This window comes from Corvus hawaiiensis, chromosome 1 (genome assembly GCF_020740725.1).
Source record: "Corvus hawaiiensis isolate bCorHaw1 chromosome 1, bCorHaw1.pri.cur, whole genome shotgun sequence".
Lineage (NCBI taxonomy): Eukaryota > Metazoa > Chordata > Aves > Passeriformes > Corvidae > Corvus > Corvus hawaiiensis.
The window spans coordinates 23,689,111-23,704,723 of record NC_063213.1 but is presented as its reverse complement, the minus strand read 5'-3'; positions in this window follow the sequence as shown (position 1 = coordinate 23,704,723).

The window sequence follows — 15,613 nt, the reverse complement described above, 5'->3', positions numbered from 1 at the left end:
GAGGGGTGGTGAAGCAGCCGCTGGGGCCCACTGCAGCTGGGGGCCACATGGCCGGGGCCTTCCTGAGGCCGGGACCGTGCGGCAAAGGCCGTCCCAAGGCCAGGGCTGTCCATGCAGTGCTGGCGAGGACCACATAGCTGGGGCCAGCCATGCGGTGCCGGCAAGGACCATGCGGCCGAGGCCAGCTGTGTGGTGCTGGCAGGGACCACATGGCCAGCAGCAAGAGACATGACGAGCAATTCCCCAGTGTGGAGCCCGGACAAGATCAGCCTCTCAACTGCAACTTACAAACACCAACTTTCTTCCAAGTCAGAGAAAAAGGAAAAGTGAGGACACATGAGGAAAACCAACATGGCAGCACCGAAGTCAGTGAAAAAAAAGGAGAGGGAAGAGGTGCTCCGAGCGCTGGAGCTGAGATTCTCCTGCAAGCCGTGGTGAGGACTAAAATACAACAAACTGTTTCCCTATAATTCATGAGGTGCGTGAGGGGTACAGAGATCCACGTGCAGCCTGTGAAGAAGAGTACTCACACTGGAGCACGTGGATGCTAAAAAAGCTGTAATCTAGTGAAGAACTCAAACAGAGAGAGATGACCCTTGCTTTCAGAGATAGAGGAAGAGAGCCTTCACTTCCAAACTAGAATAGCTCATCCTTAAAAGATTAAACCCCATGAACTGAAATGGCCCACACTGGCAGTTGTGAGAAGACTGCATGACCCGTGGGAGGGATTAACATTGCAGCAGGTTCGGGCGGGGCTGTTGCTTGTGGAAGTTAAAACCACACTAGAAAAATTCAAAGAGAATTATCTCCCCTGGGAAGGATCCCACGGCACAGCAGAAGAAACTCTTTTCCTTAAGCATATTGAAGAAAGATTTTTAAGAAGTGAAACACTGGCCAAAACTCCATGTTTTGTTTCCTTGTGCAGTCAGTGGAAAGAGGGAGGGACTGGGAAAGAAAGATGTTCTGAAGATTTGCTTTGGTTCTCATTACTCTTTTTACTTTTAATTCTGTTAATAGGAAATCTTCTTTATACTGTTTTAAGTTTTGAACCTGTTTTGCCTTAACGTTCTTCTTCAATAATCGTTATCTCAACTCATGAAAATGAAGTTTTTAATTCCCCCTCCTCTGCTCAGCTATAGCAGAAAAAAAGAAGTGAATAGTTTTTCATTGGTGCCTGGCACTTAGCCAGCATCAAACTGCAACAGATATTTATTAAAGTAGAAAGAAATAACAGATTCCCTTCTGAGAAGCAGAGCTAAATCCTGACAATGACAAGGTTGGGCTGGAGTGAGCAATCTTTTTATAACTGGTAGTCAAAACTCTCGGATTTTGGAGCAGTATCTATGTAGGAAATTACAAGAGAAATTAGTTGCCAAGTGATTCATCCCCATCCCTATGTTTAATTACAGGTAACATAACAGAAGAGATTTTAAAAAGTAATACAAATACTTTACTTTTTTATTTTCACTAAACCTCTCACTAAAGAATGAAAAGGCAGGAAGGTCAATTACTCAGTATAATTAAAAAAAAAAATCTGAAGAAAAGGAAAACTACAAACCAGAGTGATAACATGATGCTAGAAGAGTTCTGTTAGGACTTGTGCCCTTGTAATAAAAAAAATGAGTACATAACCAAGTATGTAAAACACAAGAGTCATTAGTGTCATAATTATTAATTTTGGAAGGAATCTGGATCAGGTAAAATCATTATACCTCTGACTAGGAGGTTATAGTGTGGTTTTTTACACACAAAACACACACAAAAGACTAAATTGCTAATATTAAGTAAATTGATTAACAAATTTCCTGGAAAAGCAAGACCTCAGAAGGTTACAATGACTGAAGCATCCAAACATTTCTAAGCAGCATTGTGCTACCTCATGATAATACTGGTAATAGAAAGCTACTATATGTCCTGGGTTGCAGTGTATTCTATTACCATCCTCATGAGCTGTTGAAATCAGGTGGGGCAGTGTTTCCTTGCCTCCTCCACCCAGACTATCTTTCTGTTAATGGCCCATCATTGTCCTGCTGCATGACTCAGAGATAACTCCCTCCGGACCATCTTCTGTTAATGAGCCTAATCAACACCTGGCCTCATGACTCATTACCCCATTGTGAGATGCTCCACCCAGAGGCAGGAAGCAAGCATTCCATCCTGGACATAATCTGAGATTCTGAACACCAGAGACAACCTTTCCACTGGTTTCCCAGATGACAGGAGCTACACAGCCACCACTGGACTTTCTGAGGAAGAGCAGACCCTTTTCTACAGGATCACCACTTCACTTCAGGAGAACTGCAGCCACCATTCTACCAGACTGCTACCACCACCCTAACAGGGTGTCAGGTTGTACCTTGACTCTGTCAGTTTGAACCAGTCTTTTCTTTTTTTTTTTTTTTTTTTTTTTCCTTTTCTTTAATTTCCCCATTAAATTGTTATTCTGACTTGGTGCCTACTACTGGTTTGTTTTCAAACTAGTACACTATAACACACTGATATCTGTATTATAGTCCTTTATATGAGAGGTTACATTAAATTAAGGATGTCATGCTACACTTAAGTGTCTCAGAAACTCCTCTGTTAAAAAATCCTTGGCCTCATTTATTTAAAAACTAATTCACAGACTCGACAACTGATTACAACTGCACATTAGCCTACCTTTATACAACACTACAAACAAATAGGTTGTGTGTGTGTATGTTTAGGCCCAAAAAATTGGGAATTTCTGAAGTGTACAAATCTGCAATACAACTAGATTAAATACTCCTCTCTGCTAAGAAGAAAAAATACCTTGCTTTTTTCCTACCAGATTTAAATATATATACTATGTATTTATAGCCTGTTTATAGCTAAGACTTACACCAAGAAGTGATTTAAGAGATAAGGACACATAGATTAGACTTCATAAGTAAATTCATCTTTCTTCCATCTTTAAATACATTCATACACTCTACAGCAGACATCAATTTCTTTTCTTTTTCCAGCTTAGCTGGAGCCTCAGAGGAATGTTTTCAGTCTGTCAGGGAGGTACATCAACAAGTCACTAGAGTAGCGCAAAAAAAAATAGTTCTGTCTACACCTGTCTTTAGGTGTAAGGCACTGAAATATCAGTTGTGACGCTATAGCACTTGCTCTGAATGATAACTGTGTAAGATATAGCTTCCTCATGGACAGTAAAGAGCACAAAAGAAATAATTCACCCATTATTGGTGTGCATCCATTTTGGAAACAAAATGCAGCTGCTATTACCATAATAATGGTAACATCTCTATGCAATATCCAGCTTTTCATAGGGGAATTGAAATGCAAAAACTTGTTAGCAGAATACCATGGACAAATGTTGCTGAAGAACCACCCCCATTCAGGAAGTCACAACATGCTGCTCAAACAAGTTACCATGGAACAGCCTCATATGGCTTTTATGTCTTTACAGGGCATTAACTCTTCTGAAATAAATGTCTGTGAAACAGCAGTTTTATTCAATTCAGTCATCAGGGAGTGCTGCTGCCACCACTGAGGGCACATGAATAGCACTGTACCTTCCAATGCCTAAGCTCAGCAGAAACAAATATCACGCCAGGTACAAAATTCACACCAAAAATAAGTATCCCATGGGATTTCACAACAGCAACATAACAGGGAAAATCTCCTCAGATGAAAAAAATGCACTGAAGGAGCAGTGGTGTTTTCAGGCACTCCTTACCTCCTGTGGGTGGAGTTGCTTCAGCCATCTCAGATAACAAGACAACCTGGAGGACAAGCTTTCATCCATCTCTGACCAGGTACTTGGTTCTTCCCAATCCTATTAATTTTACTTCAGCTCTACCAGGTTTCTTCCTCAAGCGTTCTTGTTTCCATATGGTTACTAAACATTTACAAGTTGTGTTTTCTAATTTTTGGAAACTGAATTGAAACAAGGCATTAAAATCACCTGACGAAAAAACTTCTGTGAATCTCCTTCTACTGCTCCCCTATTGAAGTTAAGCCTCTCTGAACAAACTCTAAGAAAGAACTTAGTCAACTGTTAGTCAAAGGGAAGAACAAAACCTCTACATAAAGATAGGTTAGCTTTTAATTTTTTCAGTAAATATGCATTAGACAGATTTCATTTTGAATTTCTCATATTCTGTTTCAGTATTCCTTTATTTACTGAAAGACAGCAAAGAGAAAAGAGATTCCAGGAATCATGAGTAAATTTTTAGTCTAAATTTTATTTCCTCTCTCCTAAACTTCATCTAAATTATCATCAATGACACATAAAAGATTTATAACAGTCTACATAAAGAAATATTTCTCCTATTTGCACAACTGTCATATAACTGCCACTGTTATACATCTGGGATAGAGGTAATTTTCTTCCTACTAACCCATAACACATAACCTTAACCCTAACCTACAGTGCCCTGTTTTGGATTCAGTATGATCCTGATGTTGATAACACACTGATGGCTCAGTTGGTGCTCAGCAGTGCTTACCCTGAGCCAGGAGCTTTTCAGATTCCTCTGCTCTACCAGTGAGGAGCTTCACAAGGATCTAGGAGGGAGCATGGCCAGGACAGCTGACCCAAACTGGCCAAAGGGATATTCCAGACCACAGGACATCATAACTAGCACATAAATTGGAGGGAGTTGACTGGGAGGGGTCGATTGCTGCTGGGAGATGGGCTGAGCATCTGTCAATGGGTGGCAAGCAGTGGTACTATGCATCACTACTTTCTCCTCAGTTTTATTTCTCTTTCTCTCTCCTTTTCATTACAGTTACTATTGGTGGTGGTGTTACTACTATTAGTATTTTTCATAGTGGTATTATATTTTACTTTATTTCAACTATTAAACTCTTATCTCAACCCATGTGTTTCACCTTTCTTCCAATTCTCCTCCCCAGCCTAGTAATGAGGAGAGGGAGCGAGCTAGCAGCTGCATAGTGCTTAGTGACTGGCTGGAGTTAAAACACAACTAAGTCCTTTATGAATTCATTAAGCATCACTATATGTCTTGGCTGTTAACATTATTGGAGCCTTCAGAAATTACTTCTGTTTTGCAGGTCTAGATACCTATGATAGAGAGGAGAAGGTATCAATCTAACCAGGAAAACAATAAATTATTGGAAATATGGCAGGAAAATTTTTGTTTATAGTGTTTACAGCCCAACAGTTTGCAGAGGCTGGCTCGATTTGACTTAAGGACTTAATTAGAAATATTTTCTGGATGAAGCTTGGAAAGCACAGATGCAGGTGACACGCTGAAATCAGTAGCTTGAATGTAGGATGTTACAAAAAAGGTAACTTGGAGCTTGTAATATTTGATTGATCAAACAAGACAGGCTGCTAAATATAAAGAAAACTAGTAATGATGTTATAGAGAAAGATACGTTGTGAAGAAGAGCATGACTTCCTATCATATGTGAAAAAGATTCCTAGAGGCAGATCTCACTGTGTTCTTCTAGGCTTGCATATAAAAATCTTACTCCTTCCTCTTAAAATGTATGTGCTTTTCAGATGGATAGATTGAGCTATTTTCATCCATTCCCAGCAGAGTAGCTACTTTGTTAACATGGCAGGAGGGATGGAGAAAAAATAAACAAAACCAGAAAACCAGAAGCACTTTTTAAAATAAACAATATTTATTTGTCCTAATAATGCCAGTGTAGTTGAAATAAAATGCATTGAAAGAACTACAACAAACAGAAGAATAGATAACACTATATTCTTTTTCTCATGAAATCCTCCAGGTCATTGTGAATATTTTCAGCTAGATTCTGTTCCATGTTTCATCTGGTTGTCAAATCTCTTCAAGTTAACAGCTGAGTGAGGAACACTTGTAACTACTCTCAGCCCAGACCTATAAAACAAGCAAACAATGGTTATATTCATCTGCTTTTCATTCTCTTAGTCCTGGGACCAGCTATTCTGAAATGACAGAAGTTACAGAATCAAGGGGAGAGACCCCATCCTCATCCTCCCTGACAGGGGAGGTGGTCAGCAATTAGTGCATCTGCAGAATAACATCCAAGAGAGGCCAGGAAACAGGAGATGCACAATGTTACCCTGCTCAGGGGCTCTGTGCTGCTGGGAAGGTTGATTAGATCAGGGCGCTTTGAAGATGATTTCTTTTGAAATTTTTCATCATCTTGAAGTTGCTTCTGGTTTAGAGGACTGAAATTGAGTCTTCTTCCTCCATCACCACAATATGTTTTTTATTTAAGGAAATCAAAAGGTTTGGTGGGTTTTTTTACTAGGATAGCAATAATAATAGTTAACAAAACAAAGTCTTTTCCTAGGAAGAGGATGTTGTTCCAAAAAATACCCCAGCACCTTCTCCACCAAGAAACAAACTACTGCTACAATGAGTCAAGCGACCATCACCCAGGCAGCGAACCACAGAGCTGCACATGCCCCCCTTCCCCATCCTCACAATTGCTTCTCAAACCACCAATCTCTTACCTTCAGCAGAAGCAAAAAACTCAGCTTTAGATGGTTGCATCACATCATCATAGCCAGAAACTTTGCTGTTAGTGGCATAAAGACAGGAGATGCATAGGCAGACCAAATGCAGGCAGAGTACAGACTGCTTCTCAGTAAGTCAAAGCAAATCTCTTGAGAATGGAGCTATGCAGGAGAGGCCTGCACTTCTCATTGTTTTTATTTGCATGGAGAATGGACAGACATAGCAACCAACAAAATTGGAAAAAATGCCACTTTCAAACATCCTTTTCCCCATCTGGACCTCTACTGTGTGCTCTCACATCATCAAAGATCAGGTTTTTTGGTGGAATACCACCTGCTCTTGAAGTTACTTAACCACAGTATATCCTATCAAAACTCAGCTGTAAATTTTTACAGACTATGCAGGAGTTGCATAGTGATGAGATCCACCCCATATTCCTGACAAACCAGTATTGTTTAACTGGCAGCCTTCTTAGTTTTCTGAAAGTTTTGTCTGGAAATACACCTTCCCTAACAGGGTACAGGGATAGTATATCACTGGCTTCTCAGGATAACTGAAAAGGCAAGACATGATTGCAAACAAACGAATTCCAGCTAATGAATTTGAACATTTCAATTTTCATGTGGTGAGAAAAGTCAGAGGAAAGCATTCAAAACAGATGGCAAAAGGTATTGAATAAATTAAATAATTGCTATTGAGTGGCAGCCTCAACTGAGAGGAGGAAGAGAAAATAATAGAAAATTTTGACAAAAAGTCAACAGATAAGAATTTTTAATCCCAGATTTGAAATCCAACAGTGGTTCTTTTCAGATACAACTCTCTTTCCAAAGTAAAATATGCTCCTTGCAATTGATGTCAAGGACTTACTGATGAAGTCAAATGGGCTACCAAGCCATGCGGATTCTGAAGGTGCCTCAGGCTGTTGAAAAGGGACAATATAGGAAAATAGGTGCAGGAAGTGTATGAGTCCTGTCCAAGAGCTGCAAACTCTGAAAATCCCACCCACAGCGCAGATGAGACATTAAGACCAAAGTTCAGCTGTGTATTCCAGAAGATCTAAGTAGTTCCATGTGAGAGAAAAATGCTTTTGGATTCTGTACTTAATCCAAAATTTTCAGTGCTACAAAATTTCCATGACAGATTTTTCCCAGCTGCCCAGATCTCAAAGCAGGAAGGACTAAAGCAAACTAAGAGACCAGCTCCCAAGGGAGTCTGGAAAATCTTTGCTCAGATATAGAGAAATTATACACATAATGCATATTTTGAACCTAGACTGTCTATATAAAAGAGTAAGATTCCTTCAAAATTTTTGATATGGTAATGGTGTACCCCTCGACCAGCTCGGAAGAAGATTCCCAATATGGAACCAGAGTAAAATACCTCTTGATGGAAATGAAAAGCTATAATAAACTTCTCCAGCAAATTCAAAGGTCTAAGAAACTGGGTGAAGAGCAGGTACCAATTTTAGCATTTAGGAAGAAAAGGAAGGCAGGTTCTGTAGAATACTTGGCTTGTTTCTTCTAAGAAAGTAAGTAATGAAATAGTGCAGAGAAATTATTTTGTATAGATTCAAGAGGGAATCTCTCACTGGGAGAAGAGGACAAGTGCTACTTCGCTAAGCGCAGATCAGCATGGTTTCTGTATGGACTAAGGTAAGGGTTTTAAAAACAATCCTAAAAAAAACCTCCTTAAGGGTGAAACAGGAGAGCCAAAGCCTCCTACAGACTTTAGCCTGCAGTGCAAGAAAAAACCTCTCTTGCTCAGGAACATATGCAAAGAGCATCTCCCAGATACTTCTCTGGAGTAACTTGGAGACCTTACTCACAAACTTTCTGCAATCAAGCAGGAAAGTGTGGGAAAACTCAGGCTACTGGCTATTTTCTGAGCAGAAAATGTCTGTAAAGAAAACGATGTGGTTTTAACAGTAGGAAATTAACTCTTCATTTAAACAATATTGCAAACTGTGCAAAGAAGGATTCTTCATAGGCAGGGCTGCATGCTCATCAATGCTTCTCTCAAGCCTGACATGACCAATCCTTTTAGAAGATTTTTTTGACAAAGATTAATCACAGCCATGACAAGATCCTTAAACACAATCATACTGAAAAAAAACCTCCAAACCAAAAAACAACAAAACAACAAAAAAATATCAAAAAGATTCAGTTTTAGATTCCTAATCCTGAATGGCTAAATACTGAAGGCCACATAGTCCATCACATGTACTCTGTTATAGTACTTTGAAGATAAAGAGCAAAGAAACTTCTAAAAATACCTTGAGAGGTTAAAAAATTGCAATTATTACAATTTTTTTAGGGAAGCTGGAAGTCTCTTGGATGTGTAATATTCATAAGTCAAAAGTTCTGTTCCTTGGTATACTGCACTGATGCCCTTTACATTTTCATCTGAATGATTGTGGGAGCCCTTCATATTGTGTGAAATATCAAAGGTCAGATTTTTCTCCTTGTACTCTCCTGTGCACTCTTTGTTAACTCCAAGATCTTTTCCAAATCACATTTTAAATTGGTAATACCTGATGAATTTAACCAAATACGTAGAGTTTAGCTAAAGGCTTTTTCAAAGCAGAAAAACTGATATGGATATTTCCTTTCTGGGGGGCGAATTGTGCAGATCTGCAGGTCAATAAAGCATGTATCTGAGTCTCACTCAAGCCATCAGGCAGTTGAGAACACACTCAAAGAATAACCACAAGCCTCTATTCAACGGAGTTGGGGCACTGTTACTTTATTTCTGCTGACTTGCCTGTGTCCTTGTGCAACTGGAGATCCTTGCAGGGTGAAAGCTCAATATCCAAGAGAATCAAACATTTTCATCTCTCTTTCTCAAGGGAATAAATAACCCAATGGCTAAGCAACAGGAATTTAGAAAAAAGTAGGAGAGTAACTTTTTGCTCTGCAGAGGACTTTCTACACAAACCTGTACAAGGACATAGAAAAGACAGATTTGCAGGGATGTTTATGGGAGAGATTCAGGTTGCCTATTCCCAGGCATACAGTGCTTTTTGGCACTGCCTAGAGCATCCCAGGTACCACATGGGCTGGCAAATGTGTGTGACACAAGATTTCCTGGGCATCTGTACCTCTCCAGAGTGGCAGCCATAGGCCACACAGGCTGCCCCGTAGTGCCTGAGGTATCTTAAACAGTTGGGGTCTGAATTTTTGCAGCCTGGTATTGACATAGCCATACGGCATTCCTGAATGAGATGCAGATTCTACCTTAAAAACAAAGAGAGAAGTATCTCAGACAGGAATAACAATTACCTCTTCTGAGTGGGAATCCTGCTAGAGCTAACCACAGAATCATAGAAATATTTAGGTTGAAAAAGACCTCTAAGGTCATTGAGTCCAACCATTAACCTAACACTGCCAAGCCCCCCACTAAACCATGTCCCTAAGTGCCAAATCTACACACCCCTTAAATATCTCCAGGGATGATGACTCAATTCCTTGTGCACTCTGCTCCAGTGTTTTGCAATGCTTTTGGCAAAGAAATGTTTCCTAATATGCAATCTAAACCTCCCCTGATGCAACTTGGAGCCATTTCCTCCTGTCCTTTCACTGGTTACCTGGTTACTCCCTCCTTTCAGGCAGTTGTAGAAAGCAGTAAAGTCCCCCCTGAGCCTCCTTTTCTCCAGGCTAAACACCTCCATCTCCCTCCACTGTTCCTCATCCAACTTCTGCTGGAAATCCTTCACCAGATTTGTTTCCCCTTCTCTGAACACACTCTAGCACCTCAATGTCTTTCTTGTAGTGAGGGGCAAAAACTGAGCACAGGATTCAAGGGGCAGCCTCACCACTGCTGAGTACAGGAGGACAGAGCTTCTTCCCTAGTCCTGCTAGCAGAGCCAAAGGCATTGCATGGGCATGTGTTTAATTTGGTCCTCTCCTGGCACCTAGCTCAACAATAGTATCAAAGTGTGTGGGAATCTCCAGAGCTCTGCTAAAGATAAGTGCCCCTGGTTTCTGCCTTAAAAATCATATAGGTTCACCTATATAGTTAGAGTGAGAGGGGGTAATAGCAATACTTCCCTTGGATAGATATCCACTGTGGGACACAGCTACTATCAAACCCAGGGTTTGGAAGAACTTACACTCCCTTTGTTCTTGTGATCACTTACCCTCTGAAGCCTGACAAACCTCCACTTCTTTCCCAAGCAAAGCCGCAGCCCTGGGCAGAAGCTCTCCTGCCGGCCAGGCTGTGGTCTTGGTGTGCAGCCTGTTCCCCAGGCAAGTGTGAAGGTTACAGGGAGAACTAAACCTGGGTCTCTCACATCCCTTAACTTGCAATGTTTTTTACAAAAAGTATGGCCTTTACTTCCTCCCCTATTGTTTTGAAAAAAAGAGTCGAGGGAGGAGAGGGAAGCACCTGCATCTTGTTCAGGAGAATGCTTTCTGCCTGCGTTCCTCAAGTGACATTTGCCAAAGAACACCATTTCTAAATCCAGATCAGGCTTGGTCATGAACTAGGCAAGGAGTAGCTCCCTTTGGTAAAACCTCTGCACAAACCCAGAACAACAACTTCTCACTTAGAGAGAATACAAAGAGTAAACCCTGAAATACAAACAGGATATTTCTTGTAAGAAAGGGAGATTGTCACGATTGTATTTTGTGATTCAAATAGAACACAGATGCATAGATGGTTTCTGGGTGACTTTTACTGGAAGCTTTGAAAACAGCTAACTGGGACAGGTGTCTATCTCATGTAAATGACTCTAAAATTTATCCGATACCTATCTGCATCTTTCAGCAATTAAATCAGTTACTCAGTCTGTCTTTATTTAAAGAGAAGGAGGAGTAAGAACATAATTACGCGTGCCTGTGTTACTGAAGTGATCCAAGGATAAATATATTAAAGATTAAAAAATGCTATATATATAATATGAATTGTAGGTGAAATTTATTTCCCTATAACCACTCTGTTAAGAAATATGATTACTTAATAATAACGTTAGAAACTCAGTTTTAATTGTTTACACTTTCAATCAATAATTGGCTAAATTAGTCAAGATTCATTAAATCTGTGATAGAAGTTTCACCCCTGAAAATACCAACTAAGTTCTTACTGGAAATACTCTTCAAATGTAACAAGAACTTCATACCATCAGTAATAAAATGAAGTATTTAAGTCCTAGCTTCAAACCAGCAGTCAAAGAAAAAGCATAAATGGGAAGGACTGCTATGATCACCCTTCAAAAAGTGCCACTTTTGCTCACTAACTTCTCCTCCTGAATTTACAAGAATTTATTACACAAGAGCACAAGGTGTTCCACCCAGGCATCTTTGCTGTCATCATCATGTCAGTCCCTGGCTGGAAACTGCCCAGCCCTTGCTTTCCTACAAGCTCACTGGGCCTAGCTGAGCTAAACCAACTTTGACCAATCTTGGTTTAATACAGCAGAGTAATAATTTAAATACTGTTATCACTGTGCTCCAAGAAGCTTATGGAGAAAGACTGACAGTTTACAGCTCACCTGAGTGCATGGATTTTTATTTTCTTTTGTGTGTTAAGGAGAGATCCAAAAAGTGAAGTCATTTGAAATGCCTTTGCTCCATCTGAAAATAAACCTCTGCTCTCTCTGAAAATAAATCTGCATCTTCTCAGGTATTGAAGTAAAAAAGCAGACAGGGTGCTAAGAATTAGATAAGACAGACTAAGTGCACATACAGTGGTGAGAATCAGATTTTAAGGGTTCTGGACAAAATGTATTTAGGTGAGAACCTGTAAATACTGTGGCTCTTAAGAGCTAAATTTTGTCTGATAAAAGCTTAATGTGGCCCTAGGGTATAATGTAAGCCGAAATTCCCTCCCTCCCACCTCCATGCCACTGGTCATTAGGACAGAATAATTGAACTAAAACTAATTTATTAACAATTAAAATAAAAACAATCATTGTTTAAAGAATTGGAAAAAGAATCTACTACCATTCTTTTTTGTGACTAAAACCACAAATGAGAAACCCAGCTATGCAGGCAATTAACATCCTTCAAGTGTAGAATCAAATGCTTAACAGTATTGTAAGCATCAGAAGAAAAAAGACTTTATAAACAGATGAAATACAACTGCAAGGGATCTGACACCATAAATGATACTAACATGCTTCTAAGAATAAATATGGCTAGAACACATCTCTTGATCGAATTGCAGTACAAGTAGAACAAAAATATATGCCTTGAAAGAGAAAATTTGCTAGTAAAGGGATAAAGAAGTTCCTGTGTTGCTCGTAACACATTACTGAAAAATTAACTCCAACTAACAATAGTGTGTGGTTTGTTACATGAACTGTAAAACCTGCAGAAGGCTCACCAATGCTTCAAGGGACCGATAAATCAAACTCTGAGTTGGAGATGAAAAATATATGCTAAGTGTCCTAGCCTTTGTTACCAGCATTTCTATAAGTTATGTACATAGTCAAAAGAAACATCTCAAATGCACAGGCGGTAATCTACTTTTTGTCATGGACTAAGATATAATGCAAAATGCCTTTGGATAGACTTATAAACAGGAAATGACATAAAAGTCAGTCTAGAAACCCTGTGTAGCTTAAAGAAACTGTATATGTGTGGAGAGAAGACATAGTTATTTGGATAATCAGAACAGATACAGCAGTCTACCTCATTTCAGGTACTATGAAGATTATGGGTGATCTGAGCATCTCAGCACAGACTGAGAAAGATGAGAGCTTAAAGAAGAAAGATGAGAGCTTAAAGAACTTAGAACTCATTGAGCACCAAATTCTCAACAACCTATTCACGACGGCAAGGACAAGATGGCCACTATTATGCTTACTTGGTGTTCAGTACCTGCAATCTGGCCTTGTACTGCAGTGTAAACATAACCTTAAACCCTACAGAAAACCTTATTTGGAGGTCTGAGCTTTGGCACCTGTGACAGCTGTTATCACTGACAAAACACTCAAGCTAGCAGTGCCACTGGCAACAGAGGCTGGAGGGGCTGCCTCTGCCTCCTGCAGGGCTGGCCTGAGTCCAGCAGTGCAGGTATCAGGTGTTTCTGCTAAGCTGAAATTGGAGTCTCATCTCCCAGACTCCAGAAAAAAGTGATCCCAGATGTACACATGTTCCCTTTCTAGCCTGTTTCTAGAAGGTATTAATGAACAGCATCACTTTTTTCTTCAGCTGAAGCCTACAGTTTCCCAGCAGCAGAGAGTGGGCAGGGAACCAGCAGTGAGCTCCTTTCTCAGCTGAAAAGCAGTAAGCAACAGCTTGGGTCTGCCTAAGAAATGCAGCTCCTATCTCAGCTAGGATTTCTCAGTCTCAGCTTGATTCTGTCCAAAGTGGACTTCCTTGTGAATAAGGATTCACTACTAAAGAGCTCCCAAGGTTACAGACTCAGCTTAGGGTTCCACAGTCCTACATCTGGGGTTTCACTTTGAGTAAACAGTGATTTAGGATCAGACCTGAGCTCTGAGGTAACACACAAACAGCCTTCTCTCAGCTGTGAATCATCCCTAAAAGACCATTCCCTGAAGGCACAAATAGCTGTAGTACAGCAGTACAGCTCCTTTGTAAGGGAGCACAGGAAATGACTCCACTGGCTCTTGGAGAGGGCCACATTAGAGAGCCTACCTTAGAGAGTCCTGCTGCAGAATACAGAATTTCTTCAAGCCTACTCCTAAGGAGATGATTCTGGCACAAAAATACGTGCCTTTATACTGCAGGGAATATGGCATAAACCAATTTCAGAGGAAGGCAGGAGGTAGTCCATTATATCCCAACTCCCAACACAACAAAACACACTTTCTTTCCCATGGGTGTGGGGAAAGCAAAGAGTCTGGAAGCAAAAAAAGCAAGAATTACAAGTCACCAGGGACTATAAACAGAAGACAAGATGCAAGATGCCGTGGGACAAGTCCTCCCCACACGACTATAGGCATTGATTATTGTCGGCAATTCTGAGAACATCAATCTGGGAAACATGTTTTTTAATAATTTGCTCCATAGAAGCCACAGTCACAAGAAGTATGTAATTTAGAAGTTTTTACACTACACTCTGTGGCACAAATGAGAAACCACTTAATGTAATAGAAAAAACATGCCAGCTCTTACTGAAGCCTGTCATTTGCTTCCAATTAGATTGCAGGGGAATCAGATGAAGTAAAAACAGGAGCCTGAGGATAAGAAGCTCAGGACATCTGTGGCACCCACAACTAAGAAAATACTGCACACCTGTAACAACCACAGTTTTTTCTCTTTTCTGACTGAGGCCAAATTTCTATCATGAGTATTCAAACCAAGCTATTCTTACTCCTCAAACAGTAGAAGTGAATTCAGCAGGAAAGTGTGAAATATGTATATCCTTCTTGTTTCCTTCTCTGAGTGCAATAACAAAGACCTTTGCCTCCTTTCTATTCTTATTTACCCCCTTATTTCTTTTATGTTCTTTGTGCTTCTTTGTTGGTGGGTTTTACGTCAAGTTTCTCTTTTCCTTCTTTCTACTATTGCTTCTCATCTCTCATTATTGATGTGTCTCCTGAGGTCAAAAAAGAAAGACAATACCCATGTTAGAAAATTCCACATGATTTCAACCTTTGTTCTGTCAAATTACTATAATCTTTCCCTCTTTCCACATTTCTCAAAGTCTTGACATCGGAATCTGTAATTTTGCATAGTATCCAATCCAGGCCTATCACATTGCACAGACCTTTTCCAGCATGACCTCCCTTTTTGGGTCTTCTCATTATTAGTGACTTACCTCAGGTGACCTGTGAAGGCCCTGATTCATCCTCTTATTGTTCTCTGACTATTCACTTGCTTTCCACCCTGCAGATAGCTCTTTACCACTTTTTTAAAGCAAAATGTTAGTGTATCTACCACCCATTACTCCAGTGGTTCATATTTTATGGTTTACTCACTTTTCAAACTGTTCTGTGATGGTAATTGTCATTCTTTTATCTTCACTCTGTGGGTGTTCCCAGAACTCTTTTGTCACTTCCCCGCTCTTTTTCTCTTCAACCTTGGCAACCAGCATTTTTATCTCCATTCATAGTACATGTTATCATTTGTCAGATGACAAACCATTGTATTTCTCTTGTCATTTTTTCTCCTTGTATATCTTTGATTTTATCTTTGCTTTTTTTTCCTTGTTTTTCCATGGATGAAAAAATGGCTACCATAATTTTATTTATGTTA